The sequence below is a fragment of the Protopterus annectens genome, chromosome 1.part2 (genome assembly GCF_019279795.1).
Source record: "Protopterus annectens isolate FY-2018-M chromosome 1.part2, PAN1.0, whole genome shotgun sequence".
NCBI classification, from domain to species: domain Eukaryota; kingdom Metazoa; phylum Chordata; order Ceratodontiformes; family Protopteridae; genus Protopterus; species Protopterus annectens.
The window spans coordinates 869,459,664-869,483,101 of NC_056727.1; positions in this window are offsets into that span (position 1 = coordinate 869,459,664).

Sequence of the window (23,438 nt, forward strand, 5' to 3'; positions counted from 1 at the left end):
ATCTGGGAAACAGAAAAAAAAAAAAATTAAGCTTGATTCCTGCCTTTCCTGTTAAGTGGTATAGACTATTTGTAGGCTTCTGAGCCCCCAAGCCCTTCTGTGTTGGAGGGAAGCCTTCTAGCTTAGTTTTTTTTTTCTTATAACTAGCCAGTTTTCTAGTTTCAGCACTCAAAATCTGTTTCTTTGATCTCAGCACTTGTTCAGAAAAAAAATAAAAAAAAAAATTCATCTGCTTTTACTCTACTTGTGTTTCTACCTACTTTTTTTACTTTTGCATCATCTTAAAAGTACTCAATTGTATTTATTACTGCTTGGTGTAACTCATTCTAAGCCTTTTGGTTTAAACACTTGGGCTTTGGACCAGTTGTTTTGCACTGAGAGGGTTTGTGGTCTGCACTGTAGTGGCAGAACAGGTAGCTTACATCCTTCTAGGTTGGGAACTGCTGATTGAGGGCTCAGTGTCTGTTATTCTAAAAGTGTATTAATTCTGGTTTAAGCACTTGGGCTTTCAGGCCAGTTATTTTACATTAAGAGGGTTCGTGGTCTGCACTCTTGTGGGAGGAGAGGCTGGACTCTGCCCTTCTGAGCTGGGAATTTCTGGTTGAAGGCTTATAGTGCATGCATATCTGAACTGCTTCTTACTGAAGTTGGTGCACCTTGTTTGCTGTGTCATAGACTGGATTCGGGCCTGCTGGATCTAGCTTTGTTTGTGTAACTTGAGCACTAATCCAGGCATTCTCTAAAGTATACAATTGTATTTATTACTGCTTGGTTGTAACTTGATTAAAGTGTAGCTATCATTCTAAGTCTTTTGGATTAAGCACTTGGGCTTCAGACCAGTTGTTTTACATCAGGAAGGTCTGTGGCATGCACTGTGGTGGCAGGACAGGTAGCTTTCATCCTTCTAAGTTGGGAACTGCTGATTGAGAGCCCAGTGTCTGTTATTCTTAAAGTGTATTAGTTCTGGTTTAAGCACTTGGGCTTCAGGCCAGTTATTTTACATTAAGAAGGTTTGTGGTCTGCACTCTTGTGGGAGAAGAGGCTGGACTCTGCCCTTCTGAGCTGGGAATTTCTGGTTAAAGGTTTATAGTGCCTGAATATTTGAACTGTATCTTACTGAAATTGGTACACCTTGTTTGCTGTAGCATAGACTAGATCCAGGCCTGCTGAATCTAGCTTTGTTTATATGCTTGTTGTTTGTTTGCTTGTTATTTCCTGGAATGCTAATTCCACCTAATACGCGGCTTCTCAGCGCTTCTGTGGATCACTGGTGATATCTGCATTGCTTACTGTACTTATTTCCTTGTTTCACTTGAAAGAAAGTTACTGTTTGTCGTTTTGCATTTAAGTTACCTGTAACACATTGCACTTAATTTACCTGGCACTTGCTCACTAAAGCAATTATATAAGTCAGCACTAAAAATTAAAAGCACTACACCCTCACTCCCCACTGGCCCTGGTTTTCAATTAAGGAATTCCCAATATTATTCTAGCATGTCCAAAGGTCAGTTGTCAATCTCCTCTCCGGTCCAGCTGGTGAATCTGGGAATCTTGAGGCAATGTTACAACTGCCTCATGTACACAGACAACCCTCTCTTCCTCCCAACAAATTCCAACACATGTGAGAGATGCAACCATATAGCCAAACTGGAGGCTAAGCTCTCTCAACTCAGTACTGGCATAACCAGTCAGGAGGAGAAGGAAACCACACTCACTACAATTTCAGTCTTACATAGACCTACCATGACAGCAAACCAAACACATAATCACACAAAAACATACTCGGAGGCTCTAAATAAAGATCTGCCGAAGCAGCAGAGACCTCCAAAGCAGACACCCAAGCAGCCGCTACCCCAAAACAAAACACGTGCAACACATATCTCACAAAGCCAGTGTGCCAAACAGTCACAGCCCTTAAGACTAAACGACACACCTGATACACTTGTAATAGGTGACTCTATCGTCAGGCACACTGACGTCCCGCTCACCAGTTGAACAAAGGAGAGGGTCACGGTGAGCAGCCTGTCGGGCGCTAGGATCCGCCACATAACACAAGCACTCAGGTCACTCCAAGGCAAGTACAAATATGACTCAGTCATTGTCCATGTTGGTGTGAATGACCTGAGACGTACCTCCCTGGACTACATGAAAAGAGACATAAAGGAGCTCTCTGAGCAAGTAGCCCAGGCCAGTATGACCCTGACCTTGAGTAGCATCTTACCCTCACCAAGAATGATGCCACAATATGAAGACAAGATGATCAATTTCAACAACTGGCTTAAGTACTGGTGTCATTCAAAGGGGATCCAAAGCCTGTCAGCTTGGGATGATATGCTCGACAAGCCACGATGCTTCACTAGGGACGGCTTGCACCTGTCACCCCTGGGCTTTCGGATATTGGCAAAGGCTCTTGCTACCCCCATAGTGCCTTTTTTAGGCAAGGCTCAAAAGACAAACCCACCACCATAGGTATCACAAGGGATAAAAAACTAAGAGTAATGCTACTCAACGCCAAAAGTCTAAACCTCAAGATGCATGCACTCGAAACTCTCCTTAGCATGGAGAACATCGATATCTGTGCAGTAACAGAAACCTGGTTCAGGGCTCCCAAGAGCACCCCAGCACTACCAGGTTATACCTCATACCATGCTTTTCGGCCCCAAAACTTGGACCGAACCACAAAAGGAGGGGGAGTATCGATATTCATCAAAGATACCCACACCTCCAGGTTGGTGGCAAAGCACGAATCATCAGAGAGACTATCCATGTGCAACTAATAGTGTGTAAAAAGTACAGTTTTGTACCTACCATAAATGTAGATGTCCGAACAGGATAGCATCTGCAGTCATAACAAATGGGTTATCCTGTCGTCAGGCAGCCCTTCGGTCGGCCGGATTCCAAAGTCTGGGTCCGGTTTCGCTGATGTCGCACTTCACCCGACGTCATCTCTGCTGGTCTTCGGGTATAAAGGCATCAGCCAACGCCATTTTCCTCAGTGTTTCTTGCCCCAGATGCCAGTTGCCCTCTAGGAAAGCTAAATTTTGGATAAATGCCAATGTTTCCAAAATAGTAGAAGGCAAACACAAAAATAAGCATGTATGTACATATATACAAACAAATACACCATAAGAGACTCCCCCCCCCCCCCAGCTAGCTATTAGGAGGGTAAATACCCTAGGAGTACCACAGAGGGGAAGGAGGGTGGGTAATCCTGACTGCAGATACTATCCTGTTCGGACATCTACATTTATGGTAGGTACAAAACTGTACTATGTCCTTCAAGGATGCATTTGCAGTCATAACAAATGGGTAGAATACCATAGCCAAACTAGGGGAGGAGGAAGAAGAATTATGGTGTAGTTAGGATCCCTTGCAATACAGCAGTGGCAAACCCTGCTCGGGTTCTAGAGTATAGAGGTAAATTATAATGCTTGGCAAATGTATGCACGGAGGTCCAAGTAGCAGCCTCAATAATGTCCTTGGTTGCCACTCCTCGTAAGAAAGCTGTGGTAGTGGCTGTAGCCCTTGTAGAATGAGGTCTTATGTTCTGTGGAACTGGTTTTCCATGGTAGGAGTAACAGAATCTTATGCAATTTCCTATCCATTTGGAGATTGTCTGTTTGGAAATTGCTTTTCCTTCCCTTCCTGTTGCATAGGCTACTAAAAGCTGGTCAGTTTTTCTGTTACTTTTGGTTCTGTCCAGGTAGTAGCGTAACTGTCTATGTACATCCAAGGTATGCAGCAGCCTTTCCCCTGTTCTGTGGATTGGGAAAGAAGGTAGGTAGGTGGATTGCCTGGTTTAAAGACACTCTGGATACCACCTTAGGCATAAATGTAGGATTAGTTCTCATGGACACTCTATCTTGATGGAAGATTAGGAAGGGTTGTACTGCCATTAAGGCCTGTAGTTCCAAAACCCTCCTTGCTGAAGTAATTGCCAGTAGGAAAGCAGTTTTCCATGATAGGTGTTGAAGATCTGCTGTTGCTGCTGGTTCAAATGGAGGGAGTGTCAATTTTTCTAGCACAAAGTTCAAGTCCCATGCTGGTAATGGTGGTTTCCTAGGAGGTTTTACATTCTTGATCCCTCTGAGGAATTGCCTGAGTAGAGGATGCGAAAAGACAGGTGGATCGAAGCTGTATTCTGCGGAAATAGCTGATGCATGTATCTTGATGGAGGAATAGGACAGGCCCGTATGTAGAAGCTCTGCCAAGTACTCCAGGATGTTAGCATTATCTATGTTCGAGACATCTTTTCCTCTTTCAGTACTCCAAATGACAAACCTTTTCCATTTTCCTGCATAGTTCCTTCTTGTTGAAGGTCTGCGGGCTTCAAGGATAATGTCTTTAACCCTTTGGGATAAGTCTGGGTTAGTTGCTGTTATGTGATGTTCCAGGCAGTCAGTTGCAAGGTTTTTAGGTTTGGGTGCATAATGTTGTAGTTGTTCTGAGTTAACATCAAAGGCATCAGGGGTATTGGCCACATTCTCCCCTTAGACATGCTCCTCAGCAAAGGATACCAGAGTTGTCTTGGCCAATTCGGAGCTATCAGAATTATCCTTGGACGTTCCTCTTTGATTTTCAGTAGTACCTTGTGCATCAAAGGAAGAGGTGGAAATGCATATGCTGTCAGGCCTTTCCAACTGAAGGATAGAGAGTCCACCTTCCATGCTAGTGGGTGGCATGTCCTTGTGCAGAATTTTTTGAGCTGGTGATTGAGTGGGGATGCGAATAGGTCTATTTGTGGCATTCCCCATTTCTTTGTGATGGCCTTGAAGATGTCCGGGTGTAGCATCCATTCGTGAGCATCCGAGGTGGTTCTGCTTAACATGTCTGCTAGGGTGTTTTCTTTTCGCGGCACAAATATTGCCTGTAACTGGATGTTGTAGCTCAGAGCCATATTCCAAAGGTCCAGAGTCATTCTGCATAGGGGGTATGAATGAGTGCCTCCCTGTTTGTTGATGTACCACATGACTGTGGTGTTGTCTGTCCTTATCATTAAATGGCCTTCTTTGAGGAATGGTTTGAATTTCTGGATTGCTAGTTTTACTGCCAGCATTTCTTTTGGTTTATGTGCAGGTGCAGCTGGTCTGGAGTCCACAATCCTTGTATGCACTTGTCCAACATGTGCGCCCCAGCCTAGGTCTGAGGCGTCCGTTGTGATGGTTTGGTTTGCTTGAAAGTTGTGGAAGGGCAAGCCTGGGTTTGACTGGCATGCTTGAGCCCACCATAGGAACTCGTTTCAGGCATGGGATTAGTGGGATTTCGGTTTCTAAGCTGTGCCTGTGTTGAGACCATAAATTCTTTAGGTACCACTGTAGTTTTCTCATATGCAGTCTGGCATGGGGACCAGGATTATGCATGATGCCATGAAGCCCAAGGCCTGCAGTACTTTTCTTGCTGTTAGTTTGTGCTGCTTTGTTAATGCCAAGAAGTAAAGAGGAGTTGTGGTTGTTTTCTGCAGTTAGGAATGCCATTTGTTTTACTGTGTCCAATTCCACACCCAAGAATGTTCTTGTCTGGGATGGTATCAGTCTTGACTTTTTTAAATTGACTGTGTATCCCAGGGCTTGTAGTAAGCAAATGACTCTTTGTAAATCTGTTGTCAGCTTGCTTTTGTTGTCCGCTTGTAACAGGCAGTCGTCCAGGTATGGATAAATTTGGATTCCCTGTAGCCTGCAATGAGAGATTACTGATGCCAGGCATTTTGTGAATACTCTGGGCGCAGTAGATAAGCCAAAGGGCAATGCTGAGAATTGATAATGCTCTGATCCTGCAAGAAATCTGAGGTATCTTCTGCAATTTGGTCGTATGGGGACGTGCAGGTATGCCTCCTTGAGATCTAGAGTTACCAGCCAACACTCCTTGCCCAGCATGGGAAGAAGTTGCTGTAGGGTCAGCATTTTGAATTTTGGTACAATGATGTATGTGTTTAAGACGGACAGGTCGAGAATAGGTCTCCAACTTTTCTCTTTTCTTGGTACTAGGAAGAGTCTGGAGTAGAATCCTTTGCCCTGTTGTGTTATTGGTACTCTTTCCACAGCTCTCATCTTTGTTAATTGAGCTATCTGCTTTAGAGCTTCTGTTTTTGATTTGGAGGTAGGTTTGGCATTCCTCTTTTACTGGTAAGGTGTGGAAGTGGAACCTGTAGCCTTGGTCTATGGTTTGCAAAATCCACTTGTCTTTTGTGATATAGTGCCAATTTTTCAAAAATAAGGCCAACTTTCCGCCTAAAGGTGCTGCTATTTGCTCCCTGGTAGGCGGTGTCAGAGTCAAGTCACTGTGATTGTCCTGTTGCAGTGGCAGTGGTTGTGTCTGTGCCTCTCTGGTTATTGCCTTGCCACTGGCGTCCTCTATAGGCACCTCCTCTGGATTGATTTCTGCCTCTAGAGCGTCTATTCCTGCCTCTTTGAGATTTTGAGGAGTCTGGAAAGGACCAATTTTTGGCAGGCCAGTTCCTGCTAAACCTTGTTGGCTGAACCTGTAAGAAATCCTTAACTGTTTGTACAGATTTTGCCTTCTCTTCCATTTTCTTCATTACTTGCTGAGCAGGTGTACCAAATAGACTGGCCTTATCCATAGGAGCATCTAACAGCTTTGCTTTAACATGATCCGGCAAAACCTGTTCCTTCAACCATGCATGCCTTCTTATCACTGTGCCAGTCATGGCTGATCTAAATGAAGCCTCCAGTGCATCATAGCCACATTTTAAAGAATGGTTACTAACCTGCTGAATGTTATTCACCATTTCTAAAACATATTTCTTATCTAAGGAGTCATCAGAGGACAGCTTCTTAGTTAACTGATCAAGCATAAACTCTTGGTATTGGATCATGTGAAACTGACAGTTTAAAGCTCTAGCTGAGAGAGTAGCAGAGGTGTAAACTTTTTTCCCCCATCTCTCTAAGGACCTGGATTCCCTTTCAGAAGGGAGAGGGGTTTTTGCTGAGGTCGAAGCTACTGCCTTAGGCCCCTGGGATATAGTCTCAGGATCTGCAAGTGGGGCCTTGTATAGGTGGTGATGAGTGTCTGGCACCCTGTAAAATCTATCTGGTTTGGCAGGGGCTGGAGGTAAAGTATCAGGAGCAGTGCAAACATCATTAAATGCATCATCCACAACAGGCAGAACTGGAGGTATAGCTAAGGGCCTATGTTGTGGTAAGTGCAGAAAGGTCCTAAGCCTTTTTCTTGAATCTGAGAAATCTTGTCCCTGCCATTGGAATTGTTCTCTCATGGCATGTAAGGTTTCCCCAAAGGAAAATTCCTCTGGTGGAGAGGCAGATGGAATGGATTCTTCAGCATCGGAATCTTCATAAGTAGAAAAAGGAGCCTTTGGCTGATCTGTAATGTCTGAGTCATCCAAAGAATCATCAGAGGACACTGGCTCGGGGGGGCTCTGCTCTAGGTCTCTTTTCTGGAGGCTGAGAGGCCCTGTCTGGGTGAGATTGGGATCCCCTAATTAAGGAGATTAAATCCTCTGCCAGAGTAAGCATTTGTGAACTAGAAGTGGGCCTATGTGAGGGGGTCTTAACAGGCACTGATATAACAGTTTTGGCTGCTTTAGCCCTGGCAAAGGCCTTTATAGACATGGCTGCAGAAGGCCTAGCAGCACCACGTGCTGGGGTAGAGACATCCAAAGGGATGGTGTCTGATAATTCACTAGGAACCACAGTAGTAGGCAAAACTTCAGAGGCCGATTCAACTAAGGTAGCAGGAGCCTCAGTAGTAGTCATGGATTCGGCTGAAGATTGACCCGTTTTCTCGGTTTCGCCGAAACCGAGACACTCGCTTGCTTAACCGTGGTTTCGGCGAAACCGCTGACCACAGTGTCGGTCTTTTTCTTTGCGTTTTTAACAATTTGGGTAGTCGGAGGATCCGGCGGCATAATGTACGCAAAATCTGAGCGAAAAACTGTTCAGCAAACTCTGACCGGCGCCTAAGCGTTCGTCGGTTGAAGGAAGCACAGGCTAAACAGGCTGCTACGTCGTGGTCTGGGCCTAAACAAGGTAGGCAGTAAGAGTGGAAATCTTTATGAGGTATTTGTTTCCCACAAGTTAAACAGTTATTTACTTTTTCTGACATCGGCTGAGGCAAGAAAGAGTCCCCAATGGGGTACTTAGCTTTTAGAAGTCTTGAAGTAGTATTCGTAGTAGTAATCTCTGGATCTGACCGACCGGCACTTGTGAACAGCTTCTGCTTCGGGCGCCACGCGGCAAGAAAGACTGAGGAAAATGGCGTCGGCTGATGCCTTTATACCCGAAGACCAGCAGAGATGACGTCGGGTGAAGTGCGACATCAGCCGAAGCCGGACCCAGACTTTGGAATCCGGCCGACCGAAGGGCTGCCTGACGACAGGACAACCCATTTGTTATGACTGCAGATGCATCCTTGAAGGACATCTGCCTTCCAGTTTATAGCCTGTTACAGACCACCCTCCCAAACCCAGGAACCCCACTCGGCCTTCCTGAGAACACTGGAAAATATGAAGGTCTCTCCAAACACCATTATATTGGGTGACTTAAACTACCCAAACATAGACTGGGAGCATTACTCTAGCTCCAACACCCTAGCCCAAAGGTTCCTAGAATTTATAAACTCAAATGCTATGGAACAACTTGTTACCACTCCACAAGAGGGGAAAACATACTGGACCTGATCATCACCAACATGGGGACTCTATGCTCCAGACCAGAAGTGTATCCCTCGCTGGTAAGATCAGACCATAAACTAATCTCAGTGGATATTCACATCCCGACCCCACCCCCTGCCCAGAAAACCACAGTGAAAAACTTCTCTAAAGCAAATTTCACACTCCTCAAAACTGAGGTGGAATCCTACAAAGCCCCTGGGCCTGTGGAAAATACGGCCCAGACTGCAGAATCCTTTATAAACGCATTCTATGAACACCTTCAGGAATGCATGGATCATGCAATCCCAAATAAAACCAAGACCCAATCCTCTAAAGGCAGATGTCCTGTCTGGTGGACCCCAGCCATAAACAAACTATACAATAGAAGGAGGAAGCTACTAAATGATAGAGCAAAATCCCAAAAGGAAGGCATCACTGATCAGTATTAGCAAAAACTACGGGCACACATAAAATTGTCTAAGGCCAGCTTGAGAGAAAATTGCACAGGACACTAAGGATAATCACAAGGCTTTCTTTAGTTATGTTAGGAACCTGGGTGGTAATTCCCAGATATGCTCAGAATTAGTCCAAAATGACAAAAAATACACCAAACCCACAGACATTGCCAACATCCTAGCTGACAAGTTCAGTGCAAACTTCTCCCCCCCCTCCCCACCAAAATGGCAAATATCTATCCCAGCAGAGTGCTGCCCCCCCTGACATCTCAGATGCTCACGTAAGAGCCGCCCTCTCCAAAGCAAAAAACACAGCATCAATGGGACCAGATGGTGTCCCGGGCTGCATCCTACATGAACTCCAAGAAGAGCTAAACCCAAACATAAAACTACTGTTCAATCTCAGCCTTACTACAGGATATGTGCCCAAAGAGTGGCGTACAGCAACAGTGGTCCCTCTCCATAAAGGTGGTGCCTCAACGGATCCTGGAAACTATCGCCCCATAAGCCCGACTCGCTTGGTCTGCAAAGCTATGGAACGGATCATCATGGACCTGATAAATAAATATTGGGGACCTGCAAACACTGGATCCTACCCAGTTCAGCTTTGTTAAGGGCAGATCCTGCCTCTTAAACCTGGTTGATTTTTTTGAAACAGTCACCAAGGCCATTGATGAGGGGAAGGTGGTCCACATAGCCTACCTGGACCTTGCAAAAGCCTTCAATACAATATCCCACTCAGGCATTATAGATAAGCTCACCAGCTTAAATATAAACCCCTATGTCACTAGATGGATTGCAAACTGGCTCAAGGACAGAACCCACATGGTTAGAATTCCTGGAGCCATGTCAGACTCCAAACCAGTTACAAGTGGTGTCCCACAAGGCTCAGTCCTGGGACCTCTCTTGTTCGGTATATATTTCTTGGAGGTACAGGCCAACACAGAAGGACTGTGGCTGACCAAGTTCACAGATGACTGCAAACTGGGCGCCATAATAGACTCTCCAGCCGACAAAAGCATCCTCCAAAAGGGCCTCATAGAAACAGACAACTGGTGCCAGAGCCATGGCCTTAAGCTAAATGCCAAAATGTGTATAGTCATCCCCTTTGGCAAAAACAAAGTGCCCACAAATTACCACATAGGTAGTAATCCATTAAGTACAGAAGAAGTAATTAGGGACCTGGGGACCCAAGTTGATAGCAATCTCTCATTTGACAACCACGTAGCCAAAGTGGTTAGAAAAACATTTTATATAGTTCACCTAATCATGAAGGGATTCACATCTAGATCAGGGGACGTCGTCGTGCCTCTTTACTCATCCCTCATCAGGCCCATAATTGAGTACAATGCCCCTTTTGGGATGTACCTTACCAGACACCTGCAGCAACTGGAAAGACCCCAAAAGTACCTCACCAAGAGGATCAAAGGGCTCAAACAGATGCCATATGCTGCCCGGTTAAAGAAACTCCAGCTCTACTCAGTGGCATACCGCCTGTTCAGAGGCGATCTGTGCCTGACGTATAAAGCCATGTCCAACCCGGAATTAATGGACATGCTGCACCTCAGAAAATCCAAATCCCATCGAGCTACGTGCTCGAGAGACTTGAACCTCAGCACTGAAATAAATAGGACATGCTGGAGGGACAGATTCATAACCCAGAGGCTCCCTTCACTCTGGAATAAAATCCCAGTCCAGGTTAGGCAGAGTCCCTCATTGACTCTCTTCAAGAGGAATCTTGATGAGTGGATGGGAGATCGTAGGTTTACCCCAGGTATCACTTCTGTGTCACTGTTAGACAGAGGCACAGTATACTAACCTCGAAAAAGGGCATAGGAAAATAAATGGCGAAAGCCAAACACATTCTGGCTAGGCTTATAAATGCCCTAGGGCAGATAGCCTAGTATGAACCTATGAACCTATAAAAAGATTGAAGCATTCTGTACAATATTCCAACATATTTCACTGACTTGAGAAATACAGCCATATATACACACGGTACTCACGGTTCATCTTAGGGGCGGCCACGGTGGTGCAGTGGTTAGCATTGCCGCCTCACAGCAAGAGGTTCTCCGGTTCGATCCTCGGCTGGGGTGCCTTCTGTGCGGAGTCTGCATGTCCTCCCTGTGGTCGCGTGGGTTTCCTCCGGGTGCTCCGGTTTCCTCCCACATCCCAAAGACATGCTGCAGGTGGATTGGACACTCTAAATTGGCCCTAGGTGTGTGTGAGTGTGCCTTCTGTGGAAGGTTGGGCGCCGGGCTGGCAACTCGACACCGTAAAACTCCACTGCCATTCAATGTGCGGACAAGGTGATCCGCTGTGGCGACCCCTAACCGGGAAAAGCCGAAAGTAGAAGAAGACTCACGGTTCATCTTAGACCAAACATTAGAGGCAGATTGTGCAGCTGCATGCATTTATTGTCTATTTGATTAGTGCAATTAAAACAATTTATGAAACATGACAGAAATGGACCGTGTCAGTAATTTACCTTTAGTTACGATAGTGATGAGCATGTTGTAATCCCCAGCTGTGTAGATGTTTGTGCTCACACACAAGTACTGAATAATTATATGTGGTGTGTTTGTCTTGTCGTCCAAGTTTGAGTTAGCACATATAAGCAGGGGGGTAGGGATACAGAGGGCTTTCCCCTGTGAAAACTTTTTTTTTTGTATATTTGTTTTGGAGACATTTCAGGCAAATGAGTTTGAGCATTTCAGTTTCAGGCAAATGAACATTCAAGCAAATGAATTAGAAACATTTAGACTTCTATTCAGTTTTCATTAAATGTCATATAATCTTTCATATCCACCTGCACTACCACCAACTCAGGCAGATGGCATCTTGATTTAATGCCTCACCAGAAAGATAGCACATTATGAATGCACTAACCCCATTATTGTAAACTACATTGTAACTACTGTAACACGAATCTAAACACATACTATGGAAACAGAACCCACAGACTTTTTTCCGAACATCAAAGATTTAGTGTGCTACCTGATGTAACAACAACAATGATAAATAGTATTGGTGAAATGGCTATTTTCAATATTGTGATAAAGATAGAGTGCAAAATAAAACAGATAGTACATGGAATGGAATGTTAAATATTTTGTTACTTTTTTTTTTTTTTGCTAAATGAGATACTGTTGTATCTAAAACAGCACCCGTCCTTGTGCATTAACAAAAGTGCCATGAAAAAAAAGGCACCTGCACTTCAGCTTACAAAGCTGAATTCCAAAGAGAATCACAGAATCACACAGGAGAAATTGCTCTTCATGTATGCATGCAGTCTTACTTTATAAATAATAAATTGAGTATTGTGTTAGATTGAGATTCTAATTTAATTTGCTGCCTCCATCCCTTCAAAAAAGCAAATGTTAGTAGTCATTCCTATGTTTTCTTTGATTTAGTTGTAGTATTAACAATCCATGACTTGGTGCAGGTATCCCAGAATTTAACCACAATTGTGTGGTTTGATCATGAGGGTCAACAAAGCCAACAGTGGTTAAATCCTGGGATACCTACACCCAGGGCAGGATTATTGCTTTTATACAAAACAAAATATTTAAGGAAGAAATTACTTACCTTTCTTAAATTTCTTTGTATACTGACATTTTAGTGTTCTTCTGCTTCCTCTACTCTGCAGTGATGTACTGTGCAGTAAAGCTTGTACGGGCTTCATGCTTAAACAGTACATCAGTACAGTGCAATAGGTAGACAGGGGATTCTGAAATGTCTTTTTTTTTTTTAATTACACACAATGAAGGTGGCAAAACATACAAGGAAAATCAGTGTTTTTCTGCTGTGGACAGTTAAGATAAATGGTTATCAGCAGTACAATCAATAGTACTGTCAGTAACCATACTTGTCAACTATTTACAATTTTTTTTCTGATATTTGACAGTCTGTTAAAATATCTTTTGGATGGCAATAAGGATCACATTCCAACAGAAAGCCGGCAAGAAGACTTAAGTGGACAGTCTTCTTTGCACTGCAGTATGCTTGATTTACAATGGGCACACTGACTGAGTGTCCAGTCAGCATGCACGTTTGGTAACCATTTGAAACGCTGGCACCTGCTAGAGAGGGTCTTGAAATATGGAGACTACATGCGTAAAAGAACAGACTTTATAAATTTGGATAAGCGGGGGGCTTACTCCATACATGGGGGAGTACAGAAGAAGCTTAAAGGAAAACAGCAATTTTCGAGATTTCCTCTTCTCCTGTGTTTTTGGCTTTTTTCATCTTGTTGGCACTTGGCATTTCATGTGCCAACATTTCATTAGTAAACCTGCACATTTTGGAATATTAACAACCTTTTACTGTGTAATCCCTAATATTACCATTAAAACAGATCCCACAGTTATCTGTTCTTCACTCTAAAATGTAAACACACAAGTAATATCTATCCTTCTTTCAATCTGCATAACATTTACATTTAAAATATTGTCAACAAACTATTCACGAGATACAAACTGAAAATTAATATACTGAACCAGAAGACTTAATTTTGTTCTTTGGAAATTACACTTAAACCTCTCAGTTACTAATCTGAATATGTAACTGCTCATGCTGAATATGTTACTAATCTGAATATTTAACTGCTGCATGCTGAATATGTTACTCTTTGCTCCTCAGTGTGTGCTCAGGGCTAATTTTAATAAGACTGAATGCATAATGTGGTTACCCATAATACCAGTATGGCCTTTTCAGATCTCAGCTCTGTCAGCAGCATTTGAACATTCCATTTCATACTATGAAGTCACAACTGGCATGACCACCATCACAGTGACATTAATATACCACTGAGAGGTTATGATATTTAATATCCCACGTGCTTTGCTAATCACATTCACAAACTACTTCATGCATTTTGCTGTTTTAGTAGCCTACAACTCGATCTGTGCCTATGGCATCATACATATCTTAACAGAGACACTCCTCCTTTCCATGTCAGTATACACCCATTAGAATGCATAACTTCATTTGCATGTTGTGATATGGTCACTCGAGCTGCTCAGTAGCACTAGCTAGTGCAGTGAACTGCTGAATCCCTGCACATGCCCAGTTCTGCACAACAGTCAGCTGTGCACTCTGCGAGCTGACTGTAAATGCCAGCTTTTATTTCTAGCAATTTGATTTATGTAAGGGTAGCTGCTTTTGTTGGCTTTATTGTTTACCAACTGCAAATGCAGTACGAGTAGTTATGCTGTTATTTCTTTATGTTTACTTTTGTTAAATAGGGTTTAGGAATGGTGACTAAATACAGGTTTTAATTGTCAAGTAGGGGGATTGATGATATATGTAAAGTACTATAAATTGTTTTTTGATGGATATAAAATGGTAATAAAAAATAAAAAAAATATGCACTCATTACCAGATATCGAACTATATTTATTAAACCATGTATATTTCACCATCCTATATTTCTACAAGAATGTCTTAAATTTCACATGCATATAAAAAATTGCATAAGAAGTCATTAAATCTATGGATGCTTTTTGGAGCAAAAAACTCTCTCACCAACATACTTATGTCTTCACCACACTTCTTTATGGCACTCCCATCCTTGCTAGCCTTCAGGCATCACAAAAATCATAACTTCAGCAAAGCTATAACAAAGTTGCTACATTTTCAGCAAACACCTTTCAGAACCCCCCCAATGTACAGCACTAAAAAGCCTAAATTGGTTAGAACTACCCCATCAACTAACATATACACAGCTACTTACTACCTATAAAATTATCCAGATTCCATCTGCTTGTCTGGCACCAAATAACATTCTACACAATTATGTTTCTACTCGGTCATTACAGTTCAGTAACCAAAAGCTCCTATCTGTCCACAAACCTATCAGAGCTGCTTGTTATGATCTGTACTCTATCATGTTGCTAAGGCCTGGAACTCATCTGTATCCATCAAGTCAATACCCTCCCTCTCATCCTTCCAAACTATTCTGAAAGACTTCATAGCCAAAAGCCGGCTGTGTTCTTGCTTAACAACAGAATAAACTAAATCTCTGAATGTGGACAAATACCTGTTCATACCTTACCTCTCCTTACTCTCCCTTCTTCACTCCCTTCCTTACTTCCATCAACTTCTCTCCCCTGGCTTTCTGTCTAAATATTCCATAAGCCTGCTTTTCAATCACTTCATATCACAATTCCTGTTTGTATTATACTAACTTATCTTCAATTTCTCTATAAATAGGCTAAGATTTCTATACCCGTTAAATCATTGTCATATAACTTGTATCTACTCTTAACCCATGTTTTCATATTATGTCTAATTTGATAAAATTATGTAAACTGTATTTGATTTTTGTAGCATTTTTAATGTGTGTATAATTATTATTATTATTAAAATGCTTTGTAACATTTTTGTGTATTTCTCCTTGGGCCACCACTGAAAATGTGCTCCTACCCAGTTGGACTGACATAGAGGAGCTCTCGGATATTGTAATCCAGGCAGGTATGATCCTAGGAGAAATCAGTCAGCCCTCTGTACGTATGGCTATTGCATGGCTTAAAAACATCAGAAGACTACAAAAACATGGTAAAGCCAGCAAACAGTGGACAGCAATCAGTTTATTGATGGAGGATGGAGAAAAACAAACAGGTTACCGGTTTCGGCCGTTAGGCCTTCCTTAGTGTCTGCATTTGTTACAAAATGTCACAACCATATATATATAGCAAGTGGTCTAGCACCACCTAGAGTCCATGAACAAAATTACATCACATATATTTCACATATATTCATTTAGACCAGGGGAAAAGAGTGCACCCAATTTTATAATCCATTTCTTTTCCATTTTAATTAATATTCCATGCCAACCTGATTTGTTACGTGTATTCCCATTGTATAATATCAATCACAGTGAATCTAAACTTGACCCGGGGATGTTTTATTGTATGTTTATTTAGTGCATTGGTTGGTTTACCAGTCCTAATGTCGCTAAGGTGTTCTGAAATCCTAAATTTTACACACCGGGAGGTTTGTACTACATAAAAGGCTGAACAGTTACATGATGCCAAATAAATCACCCAATCTGATTGACAATTTACAAAGAATTTAAAATCGGAAAAACTTCACCAGTATTTCTGCTTGTGAATTCCTTGGTTTTGAACATATTACAGTGTATACAATGTCCACATGGGAAGCATCCTACTAGAGGGCCACCTTCTAAGGTTATTTGTTTTGATGAATTCTCATTCCTGTTAGTATGTTTGTAATGATTAAAAAAGGATCCCATGTTCTGACCCAGTCTGTAAGAAAAGTGACCTCTGTCATCCAGTATGGCACTAAACTTGTTATCTTCTAACAATATATTCCATTGCCTTTATAGACAGTTGATGAGAGCATCAGTATTTCTCCCATATGTGGTGACCAATCTAATTTGAGAATTAGATTTCTGTTTGTTCTCCCTATATTGTAGCAAATTCTCCCGATTTGTATTGGTAGCAAATAGTCTACCCTGAGCAATGTCACCTTTTTGGTACCCACGGTTCTGAAACCTTATAGATAAATCTGACTCATAGGTGGAAAATGTCCTTTCCTCAGAGCAAATCTTCCTAAGGCGGAGAAATTGTGACTTTGGAATGTTTCTGCAAATATGAGGTGGATGAAAGCTGGAGGCATGGAGCAAGAAGTTGTATTGGGGGTATTTCGATAAATTTCTGTTGTTAGTGTATGATCTGGATTCTTTATGATCTGGATTCTTTGTGACTAAGACATCCAAAAAGGTAATCTGATTTTTGTCATAAGTTATCATGAATTCAATACCCCATTTATTTTCATTCAAATAAGTGACAAACTCCTTGAGATAGACAATGTCAGATCTCCATACCATCCAGCAATCATCCAAATACCTCCTCCATATATCAATCTCATCCATGTAGATGTTGTGTTCTCTATCATAGATAATTTGGTCTTCAACATAGGCCATAAAAAGATCTGCATATATAGGGGCAAAAGAAGCCCCCATGGCAGTGCCTTTGGTCTGCAGATAACATTCATTCCCATAAAATATCACATTCTTAATCAATACATGCTCCGACAGGCAAAGTAACAATGTATTGAAGCCTGGGGGATATAGTTCTGACTTTTTCAACCAATACTCCAATGCATCTAGGCCTGCCCAATGGGGGATGTTGTTATATAATGCAGAAACATACAAAGTACACAAATACCACCCTTCTTCAAGCTGCATATCTGCTATAATGCGGAGGAATTCAGTGTTGCCCTGTATTCTTGCTCTTGCATATTGGAGCAAAGGCTTAAGATGTAATGTGAGGAATTGAGATAATGGTTCAGTAATGGAACCTCTTCCAGAAACAAATCGGTCGACCTGGTGGATGTATTGGATCCTTGTGAATCTTAGGGAGGAAGTAAATGTATTGATTGGAGGGATCAGTTACTGTGAGATGGTATTGGGTATCTTGTGTTATAATACCTTCCTCCCTAGCTAGTTGTAAGAATTCATCTATTTTCTTTTTAAATCCTGGTGTAGGATTGATCACCATATGTGTATAGTATCTATTGTCTGATAACTGTCGCATAGCTTCAGAATTATATGATGACCAATCCTGTACAACAATGGCATCCCCCTTTGTCTGCTGACAATATTACTAAGTTCTTGTTATTAGCCATTTCAATGATTGTATCCATCTCCGATGGATACATTGTTCTAATTTAAATGAATATCCTTAAATTTAAAGTGTAAATCTTTGAGAGTGGAATTATAGAACATGGATACATTTGGATGCATTGGTGGAATAAAAGTCGATTTATGATATTTGAATCTTGCATCATTGCCTGAATTATCTTCTGTCTGAAAAAATAATTTCAAGTTAAGTAATCGACAAAACTCAGAAATATCATTAGCAAATGAATCTTCAGAGATAAAGAAACCAGGGATCAAAGAATTTCTCCTTTCGGATACTGGTGAGTCAGTGCAGTGTTTTGTAATGGACTCTAAGGTGTTGAGGAATCCTCACCTGATTCGTCACAACTTGATGTGTTTGATTTTTTCAAGATAGATCTGGGTCTTTTCCTTTTATTAACCTTCCTGTGGGAAGGCTCAAACCTAACCCGTTTGTTACTTGAGAATGGGTGCCCCCCTTCATAATCACTCAAATCCCAGTGAAATTTACCCATTTTCTTCTCCTTTAATGTCTGTTCAAGGCTGAGAAGGTCCAGTCCCAATTTCTGGAGGTTGTTGGTATAGCCCTCTTGACCTTCAAATTTACTGATGTCATTGCACATATCGGTAATTTCTATTATGTGTTTGTCTATGGTCCTATCATAATATGCTGATAAAATTTTGACAAATTCCATTGATGATTTATGGTGAGCCTCTGCCCCATTGTTCTAATACTATAGAATCTGCTTTGGAGACAAGTGGTTGCATCTTTACCCTCAGTCCCCTGGGTGATATATCTTTAGTTAAGTAGGCTTTGAAAAGTTTGGCATGCCACACATTAGCCCTTAATTTCCTCATACTTTTATTCAGTTTATGGAATGAAATTTCAAAACTGTTAATTGTTACAGAGGCTTCCCTGTTATTACCTTCCCCCAAATTAGTAAGCCCAAAGGCTGCTAAATCATCCCTATCAGCTGAAAGGCCCCTCAATAGATCTGTAAGATCCATAATAAATGATATCAAATCCACTACAAGGTCACCAACAATACTTTAACAGTGCCTGGTCCCCACTGAAAAATCTATAGGAATATGATATCCTTAAGTGTGAGGACTAAACAGGCCCCTGTCAATATAATGTATATACAAGAAATGTATATGTTTAAATCATAAAGATGTGAAAATAATAGCTACTATAATGAAGGAGTCCTAATCGACCCCTATTTCAAGTGTTATGTTCACACCAACTTATAGTTACCAATTAGACTTGGAGGAACAATAACAGTCCCTGTATATAAAATAGAGGACTGAGTTTGAAAATGAAAAGCAACATGTGACCATCCAGAATTGTTTAATAGTATATAGATTTATTGTATTGTCCAAAGGAACTGAGGGACCTCAGCTGAAGGAAAAAATAAGAATCATTAACAGGGAAGGAAAACAGGTCCATGTCTACATCAAAGGATCCACCTTAGCCTAAACAGGACCTTCCCCTTCCACCAAGAACTGGGATGCTCTAAAAACGTGGGACACACTTTCTGTTCAACTAGTAAACCATGAATGGACCCACAGAATAAGAATTGCAGCAGTACTGAATGCAACCCAATGTTATGTTGCCTGTATGTATCAGGTTTCAAACCAATGGGTGTTGCAAATCCAAAAGACCTCACATATAGTATCCCAATCTGTCGTTAGAATACCCATGTTCAAACAGTCCCGAAGGTTTCACATAAATCCCATCTTGATACTCCGATCTTACATAGACTCTTTCAAAGAAACCAAAAGGTTGGCTGAAAGTCCACAAAACCCAGATGTATTATTTGTAAAATTTTTGTTTAATCTACTAGTCCAAGTTACCAACAAAACCAAGCGGGTGTCATAAAATGAAAAAGTATCCGCTCATAGTATCAGGACCTTCCGTTGGTATAACCACATTAAGACAGTTCCAATAATTCACATTAAGCACTGTTGTTAACCACTGATGAAAAAATATATTTAAATCACTTGTTTGGCCTTGAGAAAACAAAATTGTATCAGCAAAGTCAAGCATATGTTGTAAAACAAAAAAGGGAATCTGTTTTAAATAACAAGACCTTCCGTTTCCTTTTCCCACTTTGAGATGAACCCAATAGTTTACATTAAGCACTCTGGTAAACCGCCCATGAGAATAATCTTCAAGACCTTGTCGGCCGTAAAAGTCCCAAAAAATTTTTTAGCAGCAAATCAAACGGGTATAACAAGTCGAATGAACCTCCGTTTACATATCAGGACCTTCTGTTTATATGCCCACATTGAAGACAGTCCCAGTAGTTCACATTAAACACCGATACACAAATAATTATAGGACTTGTTAGGCCAATGTTCATTACCACGATCTAAGTTGCATAGGTTAACACTTGTCAGGTGCCAAGTCTGAAACACAAAAAAAGTTCAAAGATGTTTTACAAAAGTACAGTACCTGTTGCCGTATTCTGAACTATATATTCGATGCACCCATTAAGTATATTTCCTCTGTGCAGACCAATTCTACAAAGAATCGCCAAGTACAACTTCCACAGGCAATATAGTGAAGGTTTATGTCATCTAAGTGCCACGAACGACCCGAAAGCCCATCCATCCATAGTTAAAAATCTTGACAATAACAACACGCCACCGACCAACAGCAAAGGAGTAAATCCAGTGAGAAATCAGTCAGCCCTCCACATGTACGGCTATTGCACAGCACAAAAACATCAGAAGACTACAAAAACATGGTAGAGCCAGCAAACAGTGGACAGCAATCCATTTATTGATGGAGGATGGAGAAAAACAAACCGGTTTCGGCCGTTAGGCCTTCCTCAGTGTCTGCATTTGTTACAAAGTGTCACAACCATAAATACAGCAAGTGGTCTAGTGCCACCTAGAGTCCATGAACAAAATTACATCACATATATTTCACATATATTCATTTAGACCAGGGGAAAAGAGTGCACCCAATTTTATAATCCATTTCTTTTCCATTTTATTTAATATTCCATGCCAACCTGATTTGTTACGTGTATTCTGTTGTATAATATCAATCACAGTGAATCTAAACTTGGCCCGGGGATGTTTTATTGTATGTTTATATAGTGCATTGGTTGGTTGGTTGGTATGATCCTAGCCCTGAGTGGCATCCTACCTTCACCCAGGATGATACCGTTATACAAGGACAAAATTATTGACTTCAACAATTGGCTAAACTTCTGGTGTCATTCAAAGCAGAACCAGTATTTGTCTGCCTGGTACGACATGGTTGACAGGCCTTGATGCTTTGCCAGAGATGCCCTGCACCTGTTGCCCCTGGGATTCCGGATACTGGCCAAGGCTCTTGCCACCACTATTGTGCCTTTTTTAGGCAAAGCTTAAAAAACAAAACCACCATTAAAACTGATACAGGCAAGAAAAAAACTCAGAGTAATGCTACTCAATGCTAGAAATCTAAACCTCAAAATCCACTCACTTGAGGCACTCCTTAAAATTGAGAATATCGATATCTGTGCAGTGACTGAAACCTGGTTCAAGGCTCCAGAGAGCACCCCTGCACTACCAGGATATAACTCATACCATACCTTTCGGCCATCAAACCATGACCGGAACACCAAGGGTGAAGGTCTGCCCATATTCATTAAGGACAACCACACCTCCAGGCTAGTCATCTGAAATTATCCAAGTGCCACTAACTCTGGGCAAAACTGCAATCCATATTGTAGTTTGCTACAGATCCCCCACCATACCCCAGGATTCCCATTCCTCTTTTCTTGATACATTACAGAATATCAGGGTCCAACCTAACACCTTAATACTGGGAGATTTCAACTACCCCACCATTAACTGGGAAAACTACTCTTGTACCAACTCCTTTCCTCAACGCTTCCTAGAATTCATAAACTCCAATGCCCTGGATCAACTTGTCCATGCCCCTACCAGGGGCAATAATATCCTAGACCTAGTAATTACCAACTGAAATCAACTCCTCGTTGGTTAGATCTGACCATAAACTAATCACCCTCAATATCCACATCCTGCCCCCTTCCCCCACTAAGGAAACCACAGTAAAAAAGACTAGTCCAAAGTCAACTTCGTGCTTCTTAAGGCAGAAGTGGCCAATTTCACAACACCCATGCAGATGGACAATGTAGTTACCACTGCTTAAACTTATGCAAATGCACTCTATAAGCACCTTCAAGGGAGCATGAATCATGCTATCCCTAACAGAACCAAGACGCAGTCTTCTAAAAAAAGGAAACCAATCTCGTGGTCCCCTGCTATTAACAAACTACAACAGAAGGAAGAAACTGTTGCAAAAGGGAATGAAATACCAAGAATGGAGGAGCCCCCTGGTCAGCCTCAGCAAGAAGCTGAGATCCCTCATAAAATCCTCCAAAGTGAACTATGAGAACAAGATTGCCACCGACTGTAAGGACAACCACAAAGCATTCTACAGCTATGTTAAGAATCTCAATGGCAACACCCAGATCTGTTCCGAGTTACAGCACGATGGCACAAAATTCATGGAACCAACTGATATCACCAGCATCCTGGCTGATAGGTTCATTGCCAACTTTACCCCCCCAAGGCCCATATCCATACTGGATGAATGCAGTGTCCTTGCAATCACAATTGAACAGGTGAAAACTGTGCTATCAAAAGCCAAGAACACTGCATCCATGGGACCGGACAATATCCCTGGATGCATTCTACATGAACTCCAGAATGAACTAGCCCCCCACCTAAGCAACATGTTCAATCATAGCTTCTTGACAGGCTTTGTACCCACTGAATGGTGCACAGCAACAGTTGTACCATTCCACAAAGGGGGAACCACTATGAACCCTGGGAACTATCGCCCTATTAGTCTGATAAGCATGGTCTGCAAAGCCATGGAGCGTATTATCATGGAACTCATAAACAAGGATATTGGTAACCTCCAAACTGTGGACCCCACCCAGTTCAGATGTGTGAAGGGCAGATCACATCTCCTCAACCTGATCGACTTCTTTTGGAACAGTCACCAAAGCCATGGACAAGGGTAAGTCAGTCCACACAGCCTATCTTGACCTCACCAAGCCTTTTACATCATCCCCCATTCTGGTATCATAGACAAACTCACCAAGCTGGGTATAAATCCATACATCACAAGATGGGTCACCAACTGGCTAATAGACAGAACCCACACTGTAAAATTGCGGACTTCAAATCTGACTCCAAACCTGTAACAAGTGGAGTACCACAAGGTTCAGTCCCCTCCTGTTTGGGATCTACTTCTCTGAAGTACAGGCCAACACAGAGGGCCTCTGGCTGACAAAGTTTGCAGATGACTACAAATTGGGTGCCATAGCAGAGTCTCCAACCGACGTGGACACCCTGCAAAAGAGCCTTACTGAGACAGATGCCTGATGTCAGAGCCATGGCCTCAAGATCAATGCCAAAAAATGCATTGTCATCCCCTTTGGTAAAAACCCTGTACCCATGGACTACAACATAGGTGGCAACCTGCTTAATGCCGAAGGTGTGATAAGAGACCCCGGGACTCTAATGGACAGTAGCCTCTCCTTTGATAATCACATCGCCACTGTAGTCAGGAAATCCTTCAATGTGGCACACCATTATGAAAGGGCTCGCATCCAGGAAAAAAGAAGTCATCGTCCCCCTCTACTTAGCTCTCATCAGACCCATTATAGAGTATAATGCCCAT